Source organism: Taudactylus pleione, unplaced genomic scaffold, assembly GCF_031769625.1.
Source record: "Taudactylus pleione unplaced genomic scaffold, aTauple2 ptg001382l, whole genome shotgun sequence".
In the NCBI taxonomy this organism is placed as follows: Eukaryota; Metazoa; Chordata; class Amphibia; order Anura; family Myobatrachidae; genus Taudactylus; species Taudactylus pleione.
This window is the reverse complement of record NW_028285782.1, coordinates 516996-537500: the sequence shown is the minus strand read 5'-3', so window position 1 is coordinate 537500 and position 20505 is coordinate 516996.

Here is a 20505-nt window from a genome sequence, read left to right as displayed (position 1 = left end):
TATGGACCTGACTGTATATAGATCTCTCTCTCTCTCTCTCTCTCTCTCTCTCTCTCTCTCTCTCTCTTATTTATATATATATATATATATATATATTTATATATATTATCTTTATTTATCACACACACTCACATACAGTACTGTGAAAAAGTTTTAGGCAGGTTTGGAAAAAATGTTGCTAGGTAAGAATGTTTTGAAAAATAAGTGTTCATAGTTTTATTTTTATCAATTAACAAAATGTAAAGTGAGTGAACAGAAGAGAAATCTAAATCAAATCAGTATTTTGTGTGTGCACTCCTTTGCCTTCAAAACCACAACAATTTTTCTAGGTATACTTGCACAAAGTCAGGATTATAGTCTGGAGTATGAGTAACCAATCATACCAAACTGGTGGTGGTGATCATTTTCATATGTTGGTTCAAAAACATTGGGCGTCATTGGGCGCGATTCAATTCAACGCAAATTGAATAGTTCCGGGAAGGAGCTCCCGAAGCTATTCAATTCAGTGCACTGTTATGCCCGACTAAGGATTTTTTTTCTACCACCCCGCGGGGTGCGAGCAGAAATCCAACAAAACTACTGGTGCAATCCCGTTTTCTGCCCTTAGCTCGGCAGAAACAGCATCGCGCCAGGCAGTTAAGTCGGAGAATGAATTTTCTCGCAACCATGTTTAAGGCACGAGAATGGGCATTCTCTGGCATAACAGCAGGCTGAATTGAATAGCTCCGGGAGCTCCTTCACGCCGCTATTCAATTCACATTGAATTGAATCGTGCCGATTAACTGAAACAGCTGTGTAGGAGGCTTAAAACTGGGTGAGGAACAGCCAAACTCCGCTACAAAGGCGAGGTTGTGGTAGACCGTTTCATGACGCAGGTCATACACCATGGCAAGACTGAGCACAGCAACAAGACACAAAGTAGTTATGCTGCTTCAGCAAGGTTTCTCCCAGGCAAAGATTTCAGAGCAGACTGGGGTTTCAAGATATGCTGTTCAAGCTCTTTTGAAGAAGCACAAAAAGACTGGCAACGTTAGGACCGTAGACTCAGTGGTCGGCCAAAGAAACTTGCAGTGCATCAGATGAAAGACACCATGCTTGCTTCTCTTCGAAATCGGAAGATGTCCAGCAGTGCCGTCAGGTCAGGGAACAAGCTCAGTCAATTTACCTACATAGAGTTACTGCTAGGATGTTTTTCAAAGCAGTTCTGAAATAAATCCCCAAATTTTTAGGCATTTCCTGGTCTGAGATGGAGAAAACTTTTCGCCTGTTTCAGTCTATCCCAATTATCGCAGGTGCGATAATATCAGCAAAAACATTGTAGATAATTAGCCAATATCCTCACCGCTAATTGAATCCGCCTCTTAGTCTCAAACGCAATGCGATAAACTGCATCAAGAGACGGCATTGATTAATTTGTTATGTGGGCAATTCATATTAACATTCAGAGCACACATTTGAACTATGATCTTAATAATCTAGTCTTAAATTTTCAGGAACAAAACTGAGTGGTATGAGTTGGTACTCCAAAAGATGTAGTGTAGGATGAAAAATAATCTGTTCCAAATTAATATAGTGTATGTTCATGACCTTTAAAGTTTTGGTGGCGGACTAACACACAAAAGACATCAATATTTATAGTGACGCAACTTAATCAAAAGTCTGTGAGCTAAGTATTACAAATGAAGCAATTTAAATTCTCTGGTACATAATACTTGTTAGAGGTCATGTCAATGTGTTTTTTATTTTTTCTTAATATTTAATTTGTTTACTTATTTGACAAAAAAGTATGGTCGCAGACTAACAAATAAAAATCAGTTTCAAAAGTATATTGAAACAGCATTTTAACATTGTAATGGCTGCCATGGAAGATTGAAAAGGAAATAAAATGATCTGCTGATAGACATTACGACCTTGAGTGAGCCACTCTCTCGGAAAGGAATAAAGCATGTACACTTGGGTAGATCTTGCATTACAAGCAAATTTCTGCATGAGATTGTGCAAATATTGTTGAAATATGGAATGCTCTACTGTGCTGTCTCCATGAACGCTCCATAGCTGTAGCATTCTCCTTTACCTGTACCAAGGGCGTTTTAAGAGAGGAGGGGGCCTGTGTGCACTCCCTGTGCGGGGCCCCCTCTCTCACCGGTGGCCGGCAGCCGACTGATGCAGCTGGCCAGCCACTAGAGTGTGCCCGGACTCTACTGTGCATGCGCAGAACACTGGAGAAATGTCCGGTGCCATTTTCCGGTGTTCTGAGCAGCGCTGACGCGGGACCACGGACAGGTGAGTTTAAAATAATATGGGTGCAGGGTGTGCAGTGCGGGGGCCCGTGTGCCCCGCGCACACTGCACCCATTATAGATAAGTCACTGACCTATACACTATATACAAAATGGCATGGAAGCAGGTTCTTGCTAGAAGAGCCGGAGCTGCATGCATGTAAGTTCACGGCTGGAAACTCTGGGCACATTTGTAGGCACTGGCGGCAAACTGTAGCAGACAACACTGGCAGGCAAGCCATCTGAACCAAGGCAACCTCAGAGTAAGGACGGCCAGCTGTGGAGTGACTAGATAAGTAATGACACATGTGAACCTTGGTATCGCTTTAACCCCTGCCACTGAATCTGTGTAAGTGCTACTTGTGCCACTCACCAGGACCCAAATAAAAGAAAAAAAAATACTGCCTAACCTACAGTATCTATACCAAACACTGGAAAAGACACAGGAAAAGAGGAGCAGCTGCATTATATACTGTCTAAGGCATTTTATCTAGCCTGTCACTACATAAAAAAAAGTTGTCTGCTATTGTGCAGACGTGTGTTCTCCAGAAAGTCTTCATGCCCTCTCCCAAGATGGCTGCCGCGATCACTACTGTGTATGTGCATGGGCTATCTTGTCTGTACATGGTGGCAGATAGTTGGCTCCTATGAGAGACCAGGTTAATACCTGCATATAAAGCTCTCCAAGCATCCCTGCACTGCTTACCCGTTTACAGGATGCACTCACCGGCTGGTGAGCTGTATAGAACCTTGCTCTGCTCCATTGCCAGTGTGCATGTAACAGGGAGTACGGCTGTACCTACTATACTTCAATAAACCAACACCACTGGTTAAGGAACTGGGCTGTTCATAGTTTGAGTCATCCACTGGTGTGTGCCTATATAACTCTGCAGTATCAACACCAGCACCAGGGGCATATCTATAATGGGTGCAGGATGTGCAGGGCCCCTGGGTCAAGGGGGGCCCATACCGCACACCCTGCATCCATAGTCTTTTATACTTACCTCTCTGTAGCCCTGCAAAGCAACGCCCATGTTTAAAATGGAATTGCCCATGTAACAGTTGTATATTCTGTGTGTGACTGAATCAGTATACGAGGCGCAATGGAACTTGGCGTTGAAAAAAAACTCAAACGCTGCATCGTAGCACTTCGTATACAGAATTAGACTCCGTCACACACCGATACACAAGTGTTGCATATCAAATTTATCAATGCAATCTTGTGAAGTGGTTTGTCATGTCTGTTTGCGAATAAGACACCGTTTTGAGCAGAAGACTAAAAAAGAAGCTTGGTGCTAGCTGAGCCACACAGGACCTGGCGTGCCAAGAGGGGCTGTTTGGTGCGACTACAGCAATAGTGTATGAGGACACATCTGTAGAGCTGAACTTTCATTGCTCTATAATCTCACCCTCTGCGTGTTTATTTCAGCCCTTTCCCATTTGAAAGGGTCTAAATAACTTTTCTGGCCAATTTTTTTATTTATTTTGTTTGTTTCTGCGCTAGCTCTCTTCTGAGAGATCATATATCTGTTACGTAAATCTCTTCTTGCAAAAAAAAAAAAGGAAACTAATTGGGGGGGGAGAGAGGACTGGATATAGCTATAGCGAGACAACCCAATCAATGAAAAGACAGAGACTATATATCGAATAATAACACAAAAATAAGTGTTCAGATAAATGCTGGATCTGAAAATAAGAAGTCCAGGCTTCCCAGACCCTAATAAATTTCTTAGATGAGTCCTTCATTATGCTAGTGATGTATTCCATGGAATGGATGCCATATTTTAGCTATAATCAAGCCCATAGTAGGAGCTTCAGATGTCTTCCAAGCTGAAGCAATGACGCATCTGGCCGCCAAAACCATCTGAGTAAATAGTCTATTTTGATGAGGGGATGCCCCAGGAATACATATAGGGGGTAAAAAATATTTAGGACTGAATGAAATCTGTATGTCCAAGATAGTTAGCTAATGTGCCCATTTCCTTCCAAAGGGGGACTAATTCAAACAGCTCCTTGCACTCTTATTGGGGGAGATGTATCAAAGGATGGAGAGAGCTAAAGTACCAACCAATCAGGTCCTAGCTATTTTTTTAAAGTCTGTAAAATGAAGTTAGATGCTGCTTGCTTGGTACCATCTCTCTCCACTTACCTCTCTCCAATGTTTAATAAATCTCCCCCATTGAGTGTTTAGGCAGTATTTTGTAGTACTGAATCTGTTTTTTGTTCTGTCGGATAAGGAAGACTATTCCTAATAAACTATTCACTGAAGACATTCTCTTTTTTTTTTTTTTTTTTCATTTATTTATTTTTTTAATCTGGTCAAAATGCTGAACTAAATAAATTAATAACTGCACAGAACCATATGCCCAATGCGCAGGTTTTAAGGCCGGACCACACGCAGTGCACATCAGCAGTCAAACTTGCAATGGCCAAGGCAATTGCAGGACATACCTGGAAGGGGTTATTTAAATCTGAGGTAATTGTTGAAGCCCAGTCCACTTCACAGGCCGTACCTCAGGGGTAGTTAGAGCCAATCCAGAAACCATCAGCCTTATGTATTCACATTGATAGAACTGCGACCATAAATAGAACGGATGGCCGCAGTCCTTTGAAATTAATAGAAACCCTTCCAAACAATAGATATAGTCAACAATAATTTGGGTGCATTGGCTTTCTGTATTTATCCTACTGTCAAGTATCGGAATTAAATTGCCATATCTTAAGTCTGGCGTTTTCTATGTAATATTGGGCCTGATTCCACTCCATTTGTGGCCGATCAGCGCATGTGCCAATCCGAATCTGCAAGATCACCTGCAGTGCCCCCTAAGCTGCAGCATGATTGGGGAAGGGGCGGTGATGGGCAGTGTAACAGAAAAGTGGGGCGTGCCGTCCCCATTTCCTGAGCACGCTGAGGCCGGTGTCTGGGTCTTCTGACATAGCTTCACTGGCTCCGGCTGCGTGAAAACACCAGCCCTCCTCGGTAACAGATGGTCAATGTTCACACAAGTGATCAGATGGCGGTGTCTTCGGATGCAGCTGCAGATTATAGAAGCCGCAGGAGATGTCTATTTACACAAGAAGCCTCCATCAGGATTTGCATAATTTTGCAAAGATGCAGCAGCCATGCGATTAGAACTCTGAATCAGGTCCATTGTCCATAGCAATCTAACTGATGACTCCTTCCCCAAGAATGAGGAAGGAGAATGACCATGGGGCTTATTTATCAAATTTAAATACATTGTGGATATGATATTACTATCTAATTTCGCAGCGTGGAAAATCTTTTCGAGCGAATGTAGCAACAATATATTGCCTGGATACAGGCTCTGATAGGAGCTAGTCCCGGCAAACTGCTGGAAGTAGTGATAGCGTGTGCCAGATGTTCCCCAAATATGTTCCTCAAGGCACCCCATCAGGTTTTAGAGATCTCCATGGGTGAGCACAGGTGGTTAAATCAAATTGACCGAGGTACTAATCAAGTCGCAAAAAAGGGGAGACGGGAACATTTTGGAAAATTACAATTTCACAGGAGAATCTACTAAATTAACGTGGTGTTTATAGTTGTTTATAAAGAGGTGCACCCTCAGAGTATGGATAAGATGGAAAGAGAAAGAAGAAAAAGAAAAACTCCAATTTTGTGGCACTCTCTAGTTGTATTGTTGGGATCGCATAAATTAAAATATACCTTTTTTATTAATTATTAAAATAATACTGCCAGGCAAGAAAAACACATACATACATGAAAAAATTCATAAAATTATGTTATTCACAAGTGGACGTCACCTGTATTAAACCCACAATTTTTTCAGTAGTCTTTAAAGATAATTAATATAGAATATATGGTATTGGTCAAAATAGCAGTAACCTGAGAAAAAGATATACAGGTTGAGTCTCCCATATCCAAATATTCCGAAATACGGAATATTCCGAATTACGGAATAATTTTGGCATGACTGAGATAATAAAACCTTTGATTTTTGATGGTTCAATGTACACAAACTTTGTCTAAGGCACAAATTATTAAAAATATGGTATAAAATTACATTCAGGCTGTGTGTATAGGGTGTAAATGAAACATAAAATTATTTCATGTATGTACACAAACTTTGCTTGAGCCACAAAATTATTGAAAATATTGTATAAAATGAGCTGCAGGCTATGTGTATAAGGTGCATATAACACATATATGCATTCTGTGTGTATATTGGGGTCCCATTCCCAAGATATTTCATTATGATATGCAATTATTCCAAAATACGGAATATTCCATTATCAAAAATACCCCTGGTCCCAAGCATTTTGGATATGGGAGACTCAACCTGTACTGATTTTCAGAAAATAATATAATCCTATTAGGTGGGATATATCCCTCCTAAAGATATGGGGTTTACCAGTTTAAATTATGGTCATTTAAGGAGCCACACCTACTATGCAAATATAACATGTCAACAAATACAATATTGCATATATGAAGTGATATTCTTCACGTGTTGAGTGAGGCGAAATATGTGAAACATAACATAAAAAGTGAACATATACATATTAAAAAGCTTATCACCACGTTTTTGCATACAGTGTATATCACAATTGATCAATAATTGTAGGCATCCCTCCCTTCTGCCTGGGAGAAACGGAGAAACAATCCTGACTGAATAGTCATGAAAAATAAGAGATGGGTGCACTTATAAGTCAGATGCTGCTTTTTCACGTCATACAAGTATCAGACGAGGAATGAGTGTCACTGACATATGGCACCTAGGAAACAGTGCAGATTGCCTCTGCTGTTAGTGTCCTCATATCCCAGAGTCCCTGTTGCCGATGGCAGCGCAAGGAGTCTGGTTAGTGACAACAAATGAGAGAGCAATGATTGTAGAAAAAGGCAAGATACCGGTCACTTTGGCTCCCAAGGCAGGATCTTGGTGTGGGGATCCTACAGTGCGCACTGGGTCCCCTCCAGCTGTATGGTCGACGCGCGTTTCGCCGGAGGCTTTGTCAAGGAAGCTTCCTTGACAAAGCCTCCGGCGAAATGTGCCCCACTCTACACGTGAAGATTATCACTTCATATATGCAATCTTGTATTTGTTTACATGTTATATTTGCATAGTAGGTGTGTCTCCTTAAATTAAACTGGTAAACCCCATGTCTTTAGGAGGGATATATCCCACCTAATAGGATTATATTATTTCCTGAAAATCAGTATCTTTCTTTTTCTCAGGTTACTGCTATTTTGACCAATACCATATATTGTATACTAATTATTATCTTTAGAGACTACTGATATTATTGTGGGTTTAATACAGGTGACGTCCACTTGTGAATAACATAATTTTATCCATTTTTTTTCTGTTTTGCACTCTTTTTCGTCTATGTATGTGTTTTTCTTGTCTGGCAGTATTTTAATTGAGTAATAAAAGGTATATATTAATTTGTGATCCTAACAATACAACTAGTGTGCCCCGCAATAGGAGTTCTTTTTTTTTTTTTCTCTGTACTAATTAAGTCACCTGTGGTCAAGCATGAGTATACTTAAAACCTGGACTGTTAAGCTGGGTACACGCGTAAAGATTATCTGTCCAACCAGCCAACTAGTTGATTGGTTGGAATGAAAATCTGGTAACGTATGGGAGTAAATGATGATCAGCAATTTGCTCCTAGATGCCAGAAAACAGATGAAAATGGTCGTTCAGACAAGTTTGTTAAAGGTTTGATCTAAAAAATTTGTCCAAACAGGTTTTTATCCATTTTCTGGCATTTGGGAGCAAATTGCTGATTGTCATTTGCTTTCATACCTTACCAGATTTTCATTCCAATCAACTAGTTGGCTGGTTGGACAGATAATCTTTAGATGTGTGGCCATCTTAAGGGTGCCTTGAAGACAGAATTTGGGATTCTCTTGCTTATGCGATCACTCTGCTTCTGGTTTGATTCCAGTGTGTGTACTGCACATGACAACCCATGCGTCAGCATGGCCGAAAGAGGGGGGGATCCCTATTCAAAATAATTGCGGTTAGAGTATCTGTTCAGATGGAGATAGCGGCAATGGGCCAAGCTGCTTGGGAAATCAGACTGCCTAGTAGCCTCCATACAGAGATGCTTTGGAGATTAAGGATCTGTGACATACATTTCCAAAATCTGCTGCCGTCTCCTTGTTGCATTCGTGGGATCCATAGTATTTGCAATTACTCCAAAAAAAAAAAAAATGTAAATACTCTTTAACCACTTGCCTGGCACGGTCGTATCTGATATGACCATACCAGACTGGGCTTTTTCCTGACATGGTCTTATCTGATACGACCAGTCAGAAATGCCCAGTGGGTGGCTGCGGGAAGCTAATCTTCCAGCAGCTGCCTATCCTACAGGGACCTCCCCGTTACTCTAGCCTACACCTCGGCTGGTCCCGGTGGCACCTCTCACCCGGCGTCTGCAGAGAGAAGCAGACGCCAGGGAGATATTGTCAGCAGCGTCTCCCCCTTCTCTGTACCCAGCGGCTGCAGGGAGAAGCAACTGCTGGGAAATCAGGCTACCATCGGCGCCTGCTCCCTTGCTGTACCTGGCAGCTGTAGGGTAAAGCAGCCGCGGGAAACCAGCTACCCCCTTCTGTGCCCGGCCGCTGCAGGGAGAAGCAGCTGCTGGGGAAACATGCTTATCTTGACCCATCCAGCCTCACTGAACCCAGTGGCTGCAAGGAGAAGCAGCCGCTGGAGAAACACTCTGCCATCAGCGCCTCCATTTCTACACTGAAGCACAGCCGCCGGTGGCCCTCAGTCTCACTGTACCTGCCGGGTATAGGCCAGCCCCACAAGTTTGTACATTATACCCAGGCAGGCAACAGCCGCCGAGGCCAGCCAGCCTGCCTCCACTCACTGAATAATAGCAGTCCCTACGGTTGGCCATTGATGATTTAAACATTGATGGTGACTGGCTGATAACTAGTTTTCCCATCAATGGCAGAGAACCATTGGTTAATGGTTCTCCATCAATGAATGAGTGGGGGCTGATGTTTTGGTTTTTTTTTTGTTTTCTCCTCAACAGGACGGAGCTTAGCCTCGCCGCTGGCCTCTGCTAAGTCCCTTCCCCATTTTTGATTGGCCAACTGCAACCCCACAGTAGTGGCTATCGAGGGGTGTGCAAATCATTGATAGTTCCCAATCAATGGTTGGCCATCCCAAGACCTATGTCCCTATTTCCCCCAGTCAGTCCTGATTATTACTATTGATTTTCCCAATACATCGGAAAAATTGTATTTATGTGAAACTAAACCATCGATGGTTTAAAGTAATTAGCCATCGATGGTCATCACTACAGTATACCATAGAAATTGCTATTTTATGGTATACTCTATTAAAAAAAAAAAAAAGAAAGATATACTGTATATAGATCTTTTTTCTTTTATTTTTTTTTAAGAAAATTGTGTTGGATAAGATTTAAATAGATCTTCTTAACCTAATTCAATCATTAAAAAAAAACTACCATTTCTGAGCTTTTTTTTTTGGAAAAAAATTAGTCGGTTAAGTGGCTATTATGCCACCAAATGTGCATACAAAGCTTTTTATGTTTTGCAAATTATATAACCTTTTGTGAAACTGGTGAGCTGCAATTGAGAGTAGTTCTGTAGCTCTAGACTCTAGAGCACAGGTTCTCAAATTCGGTCCTCAGGACCCCACACAGTGCATGTTTTCCAGGTCTCTTCACAGAATCACAAGTGAAATAATTAGCACCAATTGGATCTTTTAAAATGTGTCGGTGAGTAATGAATACACCTATGTACCCGCTGGGTTACCTGCAAAACGTGACCTGTGTGGGGTCCTGAGGACCGAGTTTGAGAACCTCTGTTCTAAAGCAGTTGATTTGAGAAGTTTTTTCTCTTTGGAGATGGTCATGTGATCACTGCACACGTTGTGTTAAAATTATATTTTAATTAGAATATAATTGAAATATGTTTGTTATTAGGCTGGTCTTCATAAAATGTTTGAGGACACTCAGCTATAAAGCTGTTTCAGATTATTGCTGGATTTCAAGCAGTTTACTTACTGCTCAGTGTATACATTTTCATGCATATTTCTTCAGTCATGATGACATATTTCCTTATTGTTCCAAAAAACACATAATACTTCAAGATTGTTTAATGTTGGAGCCATCAATAGTTTTTTTAGCATGCAGCTTATCTAATTCACTCCATATCTAACGCCATCTCCATTGTTCTATAAACTGTATTCCTAACTAAACATATCTGTGTGCTTTTTAAAGCTGCGTACACAATAGGTCGATAGGTCAGCCATTCAGATGACCTGCTAACGATTGGCAAGTGTGTATATACTTACCAATCATCTGACCACTGAAATGGACGGGCATCTAAATCGCCTGCCCATTTTAGCTGTCGGTCACCGCCGGGATCCCGCAGCATGTGTATGGACGATTGGCGGGCTGCCCATACACACCAGCAGATGACTGGTATATCTTTCACTAACCCCCCCCCCCCCCCCATTACTCTAAGTTTAGCCTTCCTCCCCATGGTGCCTAAACCTAACCCACACCCGGGGGTACCGAACCCTAACCTTCCCCTTCACTAGCCTAACCCCAAACACACGCCCCCGCGACTAAGTCCCAACAAGCCTCACTATACTTACAAGCGTCATCCCGACTGTTGGGATTCTGGCGTCGGGCTGTCCACTACTGTCGGGGTTCTGGTGCCTGTCTTCTGGCCGTTTAGCGGCATTCCGGCGCCGGGATTTCGTCATCCGGGATGCCAGCTGTAGGTATGTTAACTACATCCCCTTTCAGATATATCGTCCATCTGCTGTGCTGCACAGCAGATTGGATATGTCTGTGAAGGGCGTTGTAGACACCCGGCAATGCACTGTAGCAGACCCTCCAACATGACCCATTCCATTAGGTACAAAATACTCTGCTCCTGGACTTCCCTCTTAATTTATGATTGCAGCCTCCTGTCTCATCAATTCAGCACAGGTGACTGCAATCATAAATTAGGTGGGAAATCCAGGAGCAGAGCATTTTGTACCTGATGGAAGAGGTCATGTTGGAAGGTAGGCTGTAGATAGATCACCCATTCAAAGAAACGGGCAATATAGCCATCACACTGTATCCAGGTTAATCCTTAATATTGAAGTGGTTTGCTAATTAATCAAGTAGTCAGTGTCTGAATAAAGGCAGACTTGCTGTGCAAAATCCACTTTGTTGGTGGATTCACACACGGGCAAAGTAAGTAACGTCAGGCCAGGTGAAAGTCTACAGACTCTGATCACGATTGAATTATTTTCTTTTAGGACACTATCCCACTTAGCAATGTTTAGTGAAGTAGGTAATACTGCCTGAGATGTCGGGGTTAACCACGGTCAATGGGCGTGATGTATTGAGTAGAGAAGGTGCCCATAGCAACCAATCAGCATCTACCCATCATTTTATAGAATGTACTTGATAAATTCAGGAATCCGAGAGCTAGAAGGAGGCCGTGCGGGGCAGACTACACGCTGCCCTCATCTGATCTCAGATGTGCTACGTGACATTCCTGCATTGTGCTCTGGAGGTCACCTGATCCAGAACTCAGCTTCCCTGAACATATTCAGTCTTCTTCTCAACCACCTGCTTCATAAACTTCACCCTTAATCCCAGTAAGAGCTGGGGTCATGTGTGATGCATGACTTGGTTAAACTGGGTACACACTATAAGATTTTGCCCATCAATGCTAATGACTACGTTGATTAAGACCGATCAAAACGATCCCGAAAACAGCTGATATGCAGCATACACACGCTACCTAATAAGCGTTTAGTTCAAAATGATGATTTAATTTCCAAATTATCTCGCTGATAGTGTCTCCGTAAACAGTCAGACAATTGTGCTTTCAGGCTGGAAAATGCTAATTAATTATAATAATGGGCTGGACTGAACGGACAATGCAGGAAGCAAATAACAGCAATACTTTGGCACAGATGGCTGCACTCACATGGGGGGTGTTTGTAAGAACACTGTCACAGGCCATCCTAAAGTAGAGAAATAAAATGGGGAGAAATGCTACAGGTTCCTGATGAAGCAAATGACAAGCATACTCAGGCACAGGTCAGCTGAAACGTGTAGTTCCACGGCAAATTGAGTGCCTCACACCTCCTTTCCCTGCGCTACTGAAATGATAGATTTGTCTGCTGATGAGCTGAGGGAAGTCGCATCATAGCTGTTTCTGCATAATTTTATGTATTGTTGCTCTGTACTAATAGCACAATGCAGGAGAATCGCAAATCTCCAGCAAAAGTGCGAATTAGCACTTCAGATCGCAGTCCACATTATTGTCAGTGGGGACTACGATCTGACCCCCTATGTACTAAATTTCAAAAAGCAAAGCTTTTCGGAGTGTAGCCCCCGGTAAGCCTATGGAGTAGGGGTGAGCCTTAAGTGCCCCCCCAGCAGTTGTAGAACTACACATCCCAGCATGACATAGTTTTGCTACTTGACCTTGCTAAAACTGTTGCAAGGCATGCTGAGATTTGTAGTTCAACAGCAGCTGGAGGGCCGCATAATGTCCACCTACAGATGCAGCAGACAGAGCTTCCAATCTCTACCCCCGCAGCCCCCGCCGGCTCCAGAAGCTGACTTTTACAGTTTGCCGCGGATATAACTCACAAGGACAGCGGTCGATTGTTGCGCACTGCGTATGCATCGCAGTGCGCAAAGGCATCACTGTGATCGCTGAGACCACACAGGCCCATTGCAGAGTGATTGACAGGTAGTGAGCGTTTAGGGGTGTTGGTTTTGGTTAAACGCAGTTGTCATTGCGTTGGCATACGAAGCTTGAGTTCTCAATGCGTACAGGAAGGTTAGCAATTTCGGATTAAGGTCTGACCTTGTGTAAATGTGCGTGAGGCTTCGATGTTATTTGATGGTACCGATATTTTCGCAGACTTGCAAGATATTATGAATGTGTATAAGGGGAAGTGGGTGTCTCTATGTTGGCCTGTGACTGCATTGCAATTGCAAATATTAGCACACTTTTGCAGCAGATCGTGCGTGATTGCAGCTGCGATGGCAATAGCGATCCGTAGTGAATCAGGCCCACACTGCACTTCCTGAAAGATTTCCAACAAACCCAGAGAGTCAGTATTGATTGGTGCACTCTAATCTCCCCAACAAGAAAAATAAACACTACCAAATTGTATTAGGTTTGCCTTTTTAAAATCTTGGCTGATGTACCGGGGATATAACTTGCAGGGACAGCAGTTACCGCAACCGCTATCCCTGTAAGTTCCCCTTTGTACATAGCGGGGATATTTTCATTTTTAAATTAAAATATCCCCAACTATATGGATAGACAATCACTTCTGTTATGCGATTATTTGTACATAGACCCCATAGTCACAGCAGTTTGAATAATGACAGTGTAATTTTTTTTAGAAGTTAATGAAAAATGTGATTTGTAAAACCCAGTAGGAATTGTGAGTAGTCTCCTAAATAGTAACTCTTTAATGACAATGCATTTTAGTTATAAGAAAAAAAACTTCTTGGAAATGAGGCCCTTGTAATCAACCAATCAATGCATGTAAAGTGCGTGACAGATTCTGAACTCCAGTCTATGAAACATGTGGCACTATGATAGGCAAACGTAGTGGAAAACCAATTAATAATATAGGTAGGCTTTACTTCACCTGGGAGGTTAATTTCCCACCCGCTAGTGATTTGGGACTTTGGGCCTGATTCAGACCCACTCGCGAGCGGCTGTCCGCTCGCAAGTGGGTCGATGTTATGCACTGAGCATGCGCACGACGGAGGGAGCTCCGTCGTGCGCATGCGCCAGACGCGACGAGCGAAGGAAAGTCCTTCGCTCGTTGTGTCCGATCAAAGGGGGCGTGCTGTCAATGTTGATTGACAGCACGCCCCCTTTGGTGGGCGTGCCGGGGGCGGGCCTCCCTGACGGGGGCGTTCCCACAGGAACGCCTCCCGTCAGAAGCCGGCCCACTGACATCACTAGTGATGTCAGTGGGAGTGATTTTGGCTCTGATAGAGCCAAAATCACTCCGGAGCTTGCGGTTGAAAACCTCAACCGCAGGCTCCGGCTCGCAATTTCGATGGTCGCGATGGTCTCGACCATCGCGGCCATCAAAAAGCACGCTCGTACAGCCTGTGGGTGGTGACCCACAGCTATACGAGCGTCCAGGAGGACGCTCCATGAAAATGGAGCCCGGCCCTCATTCAGAGCGTGCGCTCTGCTCAGAGCGTACGGCTCTGAATGAGGGCCTTTGTCTGGTACACCGTTCTTGAGAGGTTGTTTTTAACACTGTCCCTTGTAGGAATTACATTTCCCCAAATCTTTTAGTACTGAATGTTTTTTTTTTTTTTTTTTTTGCAAAAAGGTTTATTGACCTAGTTTCTTAGAAATGTACTTCAGGATCAGGTTTTAAGTGTTTATGTTCAGTTGAGCTTATCGGAGCACAGCTGGCTATTCCTGAGAAACATGCATGCATTTGTTTCTGTAACATGACTGCAAAAAACTCCTATTAGCTAGGCATGTTTTGTTTAACATGTGAAAATGAATCATGGTTTCCCATATCTTTAGATGAGGCATTATCACCTATGTGCATTAAGGTTATACTCCCCCTTATTTTTTTCCTCCAGAGTTTGCCTTATTCTGAGCGTGTATGTATTGACATTTGTCAAGTGACATATGTTCATAGTTATATACAGGATATCATACTTTTCTATTTAAACTCTTATTTATTGATGTTTATATGTAGCCAGTCTCTGAATATACCACTTGTGGCTGTTTTATCTTTGGAGCGTGTACCTGACCAGGACTCATCCATCTTCCCAGCTGGAAATCTGCATTCTTAAGTGATTGAAATAATTCCTGCCAGAAAAGATTACAAAGTAATGTGTTACAGTGAGCGTTCTGATCGTAGTCTCAAGTAATGAGAAGTATTCCATAAACCCATTCCAACTTTTATAGGTCACTTGGTGACATTTTATTCTCCTCCCTCGAAGTTATGTACAGGAGTTTTCTGCATTCCTACAGTACAAAGGCATTTTGTATTGCAACACACGTGCCCCCTGCACCGTTGATAGACTTTAGGCCACATTCTCATTCAGTGAGCAGGAATGGTGACGTCTGCATAGTTTATCTGCCTACAATGAAGCTTGTCTATAGAGTTCTATGTATTTGAGGTTTCTACATGTGTATTTGTGTTTATCTATATACACATACAGAATAATAAACACCTGGGTAAATAAGGAACACAGAAATATTAAATGCAAGAGGTTGTGGCTAATATGGAAAGCAAGTAACATCTCTGTGTTGTCCTGCTGGATTGCCATAGCTGGCTGTTATGGCCAACATGGTGGCAAGAGAACTTGGTGACAGTGACAGAGTGTTTGCTTTGGTGTGCTTGGCTGAAGTTTCAGTGACCAAGACAGATCAACTTGGTAACATGCCCTTAAAACTGCTGTCCCATTTTAAGCTGCCACCCCTCCTCCTTATCCACAGCCTATGCACTCTCCAACTCTATTCCCTTCACCCTCTGTCCACCTGTAGACCCTATAGACCAGCGTTTTTAAACCACTGAGCAGTTGTAAAGTGTGCCGTGGCGGTCAGCACTCGTATTGTAGTGTGTTTTGTTCCTGTGGAGTCCAATGTAGTGTGTGTATTTTTTTTATGTGGGGGTCAATGTGTCTGTTTTTCATTGGTCACGCAGGCTCCATCGCCAGATGGTGTGCCTTGGCAATTTAAATTTCTTGTGTAGTGTGCTTCGAGCTGAAAAAGGTTGAAAATCACTGCTCTAGACTATAAGTCTTTCTGCTCGCAGCTCAGGAGGGTGCAAGCAGAAATCCTCTAATTGGGGTTAACAGCACGGTCAATTGAGTAGCTCCGGGAACTCATTCCATGCGCTATTCAACATCACACTGAGTTGAGTCGACCCCCCTCCCTCCCCCCCCCAAGAGAATTGGGAATTATGGGATATAATCTCCTAGTAGCATTCACTCTAGGGTGAACAGTGGACAGGGCGCCTCTGCGCACGCGCTCCCGTAAAGGGGGTGTGGCCACTCCTTAAGGGCAGCCACGCCCCTTCATCACTCTAGGGGGCATGTCCAGCGCTTATGGAGATGCTGGGCTCGCCCCCAAGCTCTCCCCTCACTCTGAATAGATGCCATGCACACTAATGGTCTGATTCAGAGTTGGGAATAGAGGGCTGAGCGCTCGCAAGCGGATCGATGGTGCCCTAGTGCGCATGGGCACGATGGAGGGAGCTCTGTCGTGCGTATGCGTGAGACCCGCATAGCGACGGCCAAGCCGTCGCTATGGGTCTCGCACCAAAGGGGGCGTGCTGTCGATGGTGAGTGACAGCACGCCCCCTTTGGTGGGCGTGCCGGGGGCGTTGCTGCCCAGACGGAGGCGTTCCCATGGGAACGCCTACCGTCTGGGGCCGGCCCCACTGACATCACTAGTGATGTCAGTGGGAGAGCTTTTGGCTCTAATAGAGCCAAAAGCACTCCAGGGCTTGCGGCAGCAAAACCCTACCGCAGGGTCTCGTCGCAAGCCCGATGGTCGCGATGGTCTTGATCATCGCAACCATCTTTTTGGCTGCTCGCATAAGCTGTGGGTCTCCCACAGCTATGCGAGCGGCCAGGAGGCTGCTCCAATTTTAGGGAGGAGGGCCCTGATTCAGAGCGAGCGCTCTTGTCAGAGCGTCCGGCTCTGAATCAGGCCCAGAGTGAGAGATCTCTCTCAACTGATCATCTTGGTGAAACCATGCTGCACTGCAGGTGGGGCAGATATAAAATGTGCAGAGATTTAGATTTGGGAGGAGTGTTTCCAAACTGACATCTAAATTGTACAGTAACAATAAAGCTGTGCAGTATTTGTGGGCTACATGCATAAGCAGCCAGTATTTACCCCGCATGTAAATTTTCTTATGTATTTACACCCCTTGCATTGCAACATGGTTTGTTCAGGTTCACAGTTGAGCGAGCTATCTCACTCAATTCTCAAGTCTGAATCAGGCCCTAAGTCCACAACTTTTCCCACCTGCAGGACACTGCAGCCTGCCAGTGGAGACGGCTGAAAGCAGGCTGTTTCAGCGGGACGCTGCCATAAGGGCAAAGAATGATTTATCATTTTTAAAATCGGGCAGGGTGTGACGCCCTGCTGAAACAGCCTACCGGGAACACTACATAGTTTATGGCAAAAACCATATGGCTTGAATTTTAAAAAAATAAATGAGTCAAACTCCTGTTTCAGTTCCATAGAGTTATGGCGTGTACACACAGTACGATCGTCCGTTATAACAATATCGCTGAACGATCTCCTTTTAAAAATCCTGGTGTGTTGGATGAATGATATTGTTCATCCACACAAACCACCAACGACCCACGTTCAACAATCGCGGACCCCTATGGAGAGAACGGTATGGTCCATAGGGGAACGCGCATCGTTGGTCGTGGATAAGTTGGTAAAATGAAAGATAAAACGATGAACAATATTATCGTTCATTTTTATCGTATCGTGTGTATGCACCATAAGATGAATGTGAAAATTGTTGCTCACAAAGAGTCCCCATCAAATTTAATGGAGCTTAACTAATTTTAACAAACGAATGGGTAAATATTGCAGTATCTTCTAGATGTGCACAGCTGGTAGAGACTGTTACACGCAGTCTCACTTCTTAAGCTGGACACTCATTGCACGATAATCATGCAAACAACCTAACTGAACGATCATTGTACAAATCAGCCGTTTAGAGTATGGTCGTGAATGATCGACCGTAAAACCCGTGCATCGTTCAGCCAACTTCATGCTGTGGATTGAAACGTCCTCCTTATACCGTGCATTGTATGTAGGCCATGACATTACGTGATGTCTCCCCCCTGATCTTTTTTTTTTTTTTTTTCTCCACACCATGAGGTTTGTTACTGCAGTATGTTTTGTGTTAGAAAAATTAAAGTCGCTACAACATTTCCATTTTTTTGGGCTGAAAACAATCATATGCAATAAAAACCAACTGTCATATGTTTGTCATCTAATTTTTTAACTACTCAATTAAATTTCCTTTGCTTTATAATCTAATTGGAATAGTATTGACATGTTTTGGTCATTCTGTTCTCTTCCCCTCATTTTCCCTCTGAGTATTTTTCATTTACTTTATGATAATGATTCAGCACATTTGTTTGTCTTAGCAGTTTAGCGCTCATTTTATTTGCAGTTATTTATACATGGCTAAAAATGTTGATCAATCATTAAAAATACACAAACTTGTCTGTTTATTCAGTTGAACTCTAACCATAACATTTACTGACGTTGCCAAGTTGATGTTCCCTAGGCGATCTATAAGTAGACTTGAAAACAAATTATTGGCAAATTTTAAACCTGGCCAGACTTTTTCATTCTCCTATTTATATCTACATTCCATTTCCTGTAGTACATTAACTCGCCACTGCCCTCTGGTGCTCCAAATGAAGTTGTGCATGCATTGCTAGGTTCCTAGAAAGTTACTTCACCTGAAAGCAATAAATGTGTTTTTAGATGTTTTAGGGGGTTTTGCGTACTGTAATATCTTGATCCTTCAATGGATTTTTTTACATTGACTTCTTAACATGTGAAGTCTTTTTTACTTTCTGAAACTGTTCAACTTGAAGATTATCTTGATGTGAAAGATCTTCTGGAAATGTATGTATGTTTATGAGCCAGTATTATGTTTAAACTAGAGATGAGCGGGTTTGGGTTAGTTCGGCTTTCCACGCCAAGTTCGGATTTTTCCTGCAAAAAAACGGGACTCAGAGGCAAAACGGTAATTTTCATGGACAAACCTCATCATCATTCCTGAACAAAATTCCAGGAATAATGATGTTTGTCCATGAATAATGACATTTTGCCTCTCTCTGAGTCCCGTTTTTTTGCGGGAAAAATCGGAACTTGGCGTGGAAATCCGAACTAAACCGAACCCGCTCATCTCTAGTTTAAATAATGACTCCTTTTGATAAAATGTTTTACTGCTGTTAATAGCCATGGAAAGACGTTTGCTTAAGTATTCAGACACTTATGGCCGAATTCAATTTTAGGATTAACAGCAATGGTGTGCCCTCGGCTTATTTAATTACAGCCCGCAGGCTGCACTTGACGTGGATTTCTGTTTACCACCTCCTGAGGCTTGAACAAAAATCTGCGTTAAGTTGTGTTTTCTGCCCTCATCGCAAACTCATTACCCCATAGCTCCATTTATCACAGAATCTATGGCCCTAAAACTGTGTGTGCACCCAGCGATGCGACGGAGGACCGCACAGGCGATGGGCCAACATATCGGGCGGCTGCATTAGGTCGTCAGTCACATTGATAGATTGAACTGCATGTAGGAACGACCAGACGATGCGACTGACAACCAAAAGGGAGTGCGCATGGGCCAACATAGTACACATTAGGCAATTTTGACGATATGTTGGCCGATCCTTTGGATCGGGCGAAATATACCCACCTTATGCCTTCATATCTCAGGCAAATATGTAAATTATCTTGTATGAGAAGGGGCTTTTGCTTAACACATAGTGAAGATGCTTACAGTATTACTTTAAATATTGCTGCTTGGCATAATTACGATTTGAGTGGACTATCCTGACTTGGGGATGGATAGGAGGTACGTCGTGGAACTGAAGGGGTGTTTTTAGAGGATAGGAAAGTGGGTTTGAGGCATATAGAATTTTTAAAGCTTTATACATGTCTGTTTCGCCAGCTAGATAACAAGGTTTATAAATAAAGCATCCATATCCAATTAGCCACGATAATGGCTTTTTCCCCCGATAAACTTTCATTTCTGAGAACTTTTCGGGCGAAAAGGTAAGAACGAAATCCCAATGGCCCCGGTTTTTGCATATGCAAATTACTTCTCACCATCTGAGTAGGCGATAAGTTGTGCAAAATCCCTATTTTTTTTAAAAAAAAATGTGGGGACTAATTGTGTAATTAGCTTAATTTGGCCAATAATACAATTAAAACATTGTTTAAGTGAAAAAATAGTGTTGGAAAATCAGTTCATAGTAGTGGGTCAGGTATTTTGGAGGGGTGGGGGGGTGCTGTATGGATGGGACATGTGTTTAAAACATTGCAGGTGGCTGCACCAGGTGTATTTTTTTATTTTTTTAAAGTTCCCTAAAATAACACACATATACTTGCACCTATATTAATGTACCCCTAATTTAACTGCAGCATTTATTTTGGCCCAATAAACTTGCGCTATATT